Source organism: Mustela putorius, unplaced genomic scaffold (genome assembly GCF_011764305.1).
Source record: "Mustela putorius furo isolate JIRA1106 unplaced genomic scaffold, ASM1176430v1.1 tig00003858_pilon_pilon_pilon, whole genome shotgun sequence".
Lineage (NCBI taxonomy): Eukaryota > Metazoa > Chordata > Mammalia > Carnivora > Mustelidae > Mustela > Mustela putorius.
The window spans coordinates 25,011,497-25,018,277 of NW_025422010.1; the positions used below are offsets into that span (position 1 = coordinate 25,011,497).

General features: G+C 32.9%; 1 pseudogene; it reads left to right on the plus strand.

Moving 5' to 3' along the window:
* The first annotated feature begins 5,879 nt into the window (after nt 1-5,879).
* LOC123387702 lies at nt 5,880-5,995 on the plus strand (annotated as a pseudogene).
* Nucleotides 5,996-6,781: the final 786 nt, after the last annotated feature.

The following is a 6,781-nucleotide window of genomic DNA, read 5'->3' on the forward strand; positions in this document are numbered from 1 at the left end:
ATAGTGTTAAATATCACATCATGTCTTATTACAACTTAGTACAACTATTTCTAAGACTGTATAATAAAGCTTTGGGAGTTTGAAATATATAGGGAAAGGTATGTGAAATGAAATGAAACTATTTCTAAAAGTGGTAAATGACAAATATCCATTTGGTTATGTTAATAGTAGAAAAAATAAAAACAATGTATGTATCTTTTAAGATTCCAAGTAAGACAAATAAGCCAAATAGCAAAACATACAGAAAGATATGGAAAACCAGGAAAAACAATATATATGAAAATACCACTATCCTTTAGGATCTCTATAAAGGATCAATGTCTCTTAAGGGATAATCACTCAAACTACTAAAACACACCAGAGAATTTTTTTTTTTAACATGCTTGTAGGTCTCATAGTCAGAGTAGCTTCCTATTTCAATTGGTCCCAATATTTGCAATATTGCCCTATTGCAATAGTATTTTCCATCAACCTTACAATAATTCCTTTAAATATGTTCTCACCTTGTGCGCCTGGGTGGCTCAGTTGGTTAACCTTCCTCTCCCAGAATCAAGTCCTGCTCCCAGCTCCATGGGGAGTCTGCTTCTCCTTCTGAATTTCTCCCCTCTCATGCTCTTTCACTCTCTCTGTCAAATAAATAAACAAAATCTTAAAAAAAAAAAAAAAAGTTCTCACCTTACTAAAACCAAAACAAAAATGAGAATAAAAAATATAAACAAATGCTAGAGAGCTGAATATATAGAATTTACATGAATTTCAGAAGGTGACTAGCTCTTCATAGGAGAGAGAGAAGAGACCCATGTGGTTCTTATCCCAGGAGCAATAGCAGAAAAAGGGAGGATTTACTATAAGTGGGATAAGAACAAAACAAGCCAGTTTTTTATCAATATTTTTCTTTTTGTTCAGAAAAAAAATTCAGCCTATAGAACGGGCACAAGAATAGTGTAAGTCCTTATAAAGAACTATGTTGAAGCCATTTTACTCCATACTTTAAAAAATTAGTACAGGATGCTACAGAGAGATGAAAACAAAAGCTTAGGCCATAAATCTTCTAGAAGAAAACATAGGCTAATATCTTTGCAATCTTAGGATATGTTTAGATGTGCTGGATATGATATAAAAAACAGTAACCATAAAAGGAAAAGCATAAATTTGTCTCCAAAGTTAAAGTTTACTATTGGTCAAAAGTAACCATGAAAATGAATAGACAACATATTGATTAGAAAAACTATTTCTAATACATGTATCTAACAAATTACATAGATTAAAAAAAAACAACTTAAGGAAGAATTTCCTTAAATCAATAATATAAAGCTATTCAAAATTAAAAAGAACTACTCAAAAATAGATAAACTGAAGAGATAAGTAACATAAAAAGCTAAGTAAATGGCAAATAAGAAGATGAAAAGGTGTTCCATGTTACTATTCTTCAAGAAAAAGCAATTAAAATCAGAGTAAACACCATCTCATACCACTAGAATGACCCAAATAAAAAGTCTGACACCAAACATCAGCAGGAATATAGAATAACTGGAACTTTCATGCATTATTTATGGGAGTGTAAAATTATACAACCATTTTGGAAAAAAGTCTGGCAATTTTTAAAAAAATTAGACATAAATCCAATTATTCCACTCCAAGCTAGTCACTCAAGAGAAAAGAAAACATATGTCAAAAAAAAAAGAAAATGAAAAAAGATGTCCATATGTTCACAGCAGCTTGATCCATATATTAGTTTGCTAGGACTACATAAACAAAATACCTCAGACTGAGTGACCTAAACAAAATACCACAGACTGAGTGACCTAAACAAAATACAATTATTTTCTCCTAGTTCTGGATACCAGAAGTCCAAGATCAAGGTGTCAGCAGATTTGGTTTCTTCTGAGGCCTCCCTCCTTGGCTTGCGGATGGCTGAATGTCTTCTCACAATGTCCCCATACGGTGTTTTCTCAGTGCACATGCACCTGAGCCATTTCTGGTATGTCCATAGTTCTCATAAAATAGCAATCAGAATGGAGTAAGTCCCACTCAGGTGACCTCATTTTAACTTAATCATCTTTTCAAAGGCCTATCTCCAAGTACAGTTACATTCTGAAGTAGAAGTGTTTAGGGCTTCATTTGGAAAGACAAAATTCAGCTCATAAAAATTTGTAATAGCCCCATACTGGACACAACCAAATGCCTATCAACAGAAGAAAGGACAAATTTAGGTATATTTATACAGCACAACCCTATCAGCTACTAAATGAAGCAATCTACTCATACACATAATAATCTGGATGCATTTCAAAAACATTATGCAGAATAAAACAGTATAGCAAAAAATGCATAGTATGTGGTTCCATTCTTATGACATAAGAACAGGATTTGATGTTACAAGTCAGAATGTGGTTGCTTTTGCAGGTTTGGAAATTTGACTGGAAAAGTGTATGGAATAATTTCTATCTCTGATTTTGAGTTGTGGATATATGGATGCATACGATTTTCAAAACTAATTGAAGTAAGAAATTAGGATATTTTACTTTGCTGTATGTAGAATTATACTCAATCAATTTCATAAAATGACGTGGCAGATTTTAGACCAAACATTCTTATGATAATAAATATCAGCATATCTAAATAAAAGTCACTAAGATTTAAAATACAGGTATTTGCATAACAGACATTTGTTTAAAAGTAATTCACTCAAAGTTCTCAAGTAAAAAGAACAATATCAAACACTAGCTAATGCAAACAAGAAACAAAGGTGAAAGTTAGAAAGATTTATTATTTTGTTTCATTTGTTTATGTGTGTTTTTTTCTAAAAACAACTATAATAGAGGTTTAAAAATGGGAAGAATACATGTTTTTTAAAAGGAGAAGTTAATGTGGCGCCTGGGTGGCTCAGTGGGTTAAAGCCTCTGTCTTCAGCTCAGGTCATGATCCCAGGGTCTGGGATCAAGCCCCGCATCGGGCTCTCTGCCCCGTGGGGAATCTGCTTCCTCCTCTCTCTTTCTGCCTGCCTCTCTGCCTACTTGTGATCTCTGCCTGTCAAATAAATAAATAAAAATTAAAAAAAAAAAAAAGGAGAAGTTAATGAATTTAAAAGATAAAAAATATAGTTAAGGAATAATGATAAGTGATAGATTAAAGACATTAACACAAGAAAGTGGAAATATTCAAAAGACAAAAAGAAAACTAATTAGGCTTTTGAGGTATAATTTCATATCAAGCAATATAAACATATTTGAAAATGAATGCAATGGAAAAGTTTTGGGAATATATAAATTATTAATTCAAGAAAAGTTATTAAAACCTTAACTAGATGAATCATCATTAAAAACAAAGAGAATATTGACAAAAAATGCTTTCCTCTAAAATGTCATAATCAACATGATTTCTCAAGTGAACTATTTCAAATTCATTGAACAAATAATCCTGGTACAATTTAATTCAGAAAAAAAATGAAAGATCCCAAATTCCCCTCACAAAGTCAGCATAATCATACATCCCTCCTCAGATTCTGAACTGCTCTACTTCTACATTGTTTCTGATACTTTTATTGGTTTAGAATACAAATTAAGCCCAAGGTTTCTGGCCGAGGGCTTCACACTCTAAATCTATTCTCGTGACTGCCCTCCTCTTGCTTTTTCTATGAAAGACTATAGTTTGGGAGAGGTAGGTTGCTATGGGATGGATTTTTGTCAATGAAAAATTAGGGGGACTTAATTTTTTAATTAATTAAAATGTTTTCACCATTTTTCCTTCTGTGGATTCTCTAGATGAATTTTCCTTTGTATGGTGTTATAGACTGAACTGTGTTCCCCCAAATTCCTATGCTGAAGCCCTAAACCCCAGTATCTCCCTCAGAAAGAATGTGAGTGTATTTGGAAATAGGGTGGACCTTCATCCAGTCTGACTGGTGTCCTTATAAGAGGTAATCTGGACAGACACAAAGACATTAGGGATGAGCATATATAGAGGAGAGATTATTTGAGGACACAGTAAAGAGGTGACTACCTTCAAGCCAAAGAAAGAGCTCAAAGAGACTAAATCTTCCAACATTTCAAATGACTATCCTCCATAATGGAGAGAAAATGTTTCTGTTGTTTGAACCACCCAATCTGAGCTATTTTGTTATGGTAATCCTAGCAAACTAATGCACATGACCAAGCACAGTTTCTGAGCTACCTGTCATATCTCTTCCTGGCTTGTCATAACAAGTGGCCAACAATAATCTGTCACATCATGTTACATCTTTTTTGCCTGTTTATCTTTGCCTCTTCACTCCTACTGGATATCTAATTCCTGTGTATACTTTTAATCTTTGTTTCAGACTGTGCTAAACTAAGCCAGCAAACTGGTAAAGGTCTGATTTTAAAAACAAACAAACAAAAAACAAACAAACAAAAAAAACCCCAGAAAACATTATAGGAATACAAAAAATCAGAAATAAATACCAATAAACAGAATCCTTAGACATTAAAATAATACACATAACAAAATATGATTAAACATTAAGTAATTTATATTAGCAATGGAATATTTAAATAAAATTATTTGAGGCCAGATATTTTGAATCCAAAATATCTTTGAGTCTAGATCAACCTGAACTCTATCATGAATACATTTATACACATATAAAAGCACACAAACAATTACATATAAGTAAAAGGTTTTTCTTTTTTTAATAGTAAAGTACTTGACACATTCCTATTAAAATCAATGAGGCAAAAGAGGCAGAGAAGAGGAGGAGGAGGAAAAGAAAGATGAGATGTCATGCAATTGATATTTATATTGCTCTGAAGGCAAAAAATTAGACAAAAATAATAAATAAAAAATAGACAAAATATTATAAATACTAGAAAGCAACAGGCAAAGTTTTCATTATCTCCTAAGAATTTGATTTTTTTCATTTGAAAAATTCAAATGACTCAACTAAAAAAAGCATGAAATATAAGATATTTTGATAAACTTGCAGGTAGCAATGGTAATTCAGATATATATAAATATAAAACAATTATTATAACATTTATATATATAAAAACAATTTAGAAAATACAAGAGAAGAAAATAAGCACAGGATTAGAGGAATAGCAAACAAACAAACAAACAAACAAACATAAAATGTCTAGAAATAAATGTGAAAATAACTCTACTGCACTTATGTGAGGAAAATATTAGAACGCTACTATGAAGTATATTAGAAGACTTAATTAATTAGAAAGATATTTCATAAATATAGTCTCATTATTTCAAAGAAATAATTTAAACAATTACAAAGCTATAGTAAATAACACAATATCTAGGAAATGACTATCTTAACAATGATTTAGAAGTGGAATCCCAAAAACCAAAATGATACTTTGTTTTTTTAAAGATTTTATTTATTTATTTGACAGAGAGAGATCACAATCAGGCAGAGAGGCAGAGAGATCACAAGCAGGCAGAGAGGCAGCCAGAGAGAGAGGAGGAAGCAGGCTCCCTGCTGAGCAGAGAGCCCGATGCGATGCAGGGAGGGGCTCCATCCCAGGACCCGGAGATCATGACCTGAGCCGAAGGCAGCGGCTTAACCACTGAGCCACCCAGGGGCCCCCAAAATGATATTTAATTAAAGTATTTATTATAATCAGTGGAGAAAATACAAAGTATTAATAAACTACACTGGGAAAATTTCTATAGCTTCTTAAATTCTCCTTAGAATAAAATAAATTCAAATGAATAAAATATCTACATTATAATTTTTATGGGTTCTAAAATGAGGAAATTAAAGGCATGTAGAGAGAAAAGAATTACAAGATATAACAAAATCCAGAATCATAAAAATATGATAAATTTTATTATATAAAAATTTAAACTTAATGTTCAGGACAATATGGTAAAAAATAACTTAAAAAGTGTATGAAAGGAGAGAAGGTCAGCACTCCCCTTGACAAGGACAGAAGAGGCCCTCGGGCCTGACAACATGCAATTAAGGCATTTCCATGTACATGGCATCTAACCAACATTTTAGCCCCCGCGTGGGGCTCTGGACTTAGCTACCAGTCTGCTTGTCCTCCCCCAACCCTGCTGACCTCACCCCACTCAAGAGCATGTTCTCGCTCTCTCAAATAACCAAATAAATTAATAAGTACATAAGAATTAAAAAAAAAAGGAATCAATAAAATAAGGAAATATTTACCACACTGATTTATTTAACTGATAGGGATTTAACTGATAGGGAACTGCAATTGCTTCCAATTGCAAGAATAAAGCCTATGTGCCTTTTTGTATGTCTCACCCACCCCTTAAATGACATTTAAGTGTTGATATTCCTATTATACATAGAACATTTGACAGCATAATATAAAGCAAATGAATAAATGATACCACAGTTTTTTGATACCATATTTTTTCAAATGTCAAATACACATGTGGAAAGTTGTTCTTTCTGTCTCACAGCACAGTCGTACTGATTTGCCATTGTGAAAAGCTTAGTAGATGAGCAATGGATTGAGAGAAACAGCCTCCCTCCCAGTTTTTTGGCCATGACATTAGCCATGTGTGTATCCATGTGGATCTAGTGAACACTGCAGAATGCACGTAGACTTGAAATGTTTGCTGATATCTCAAGTAAAAGTTTTCTTGGCCAGCCAAGCATATCTCAGCAGTAGTGATGTTATAGAAGCAACTATATTGGCAGGAACTAAAAGAAGTCAGGCTGAAGCTTGCTAACAGATTATAACACACATCAGTGAACTCTGCAGTAGGGCATAGCACAGAGTATCCCGCCCCCTTGGAGAAAGCAAACCAAAATCAA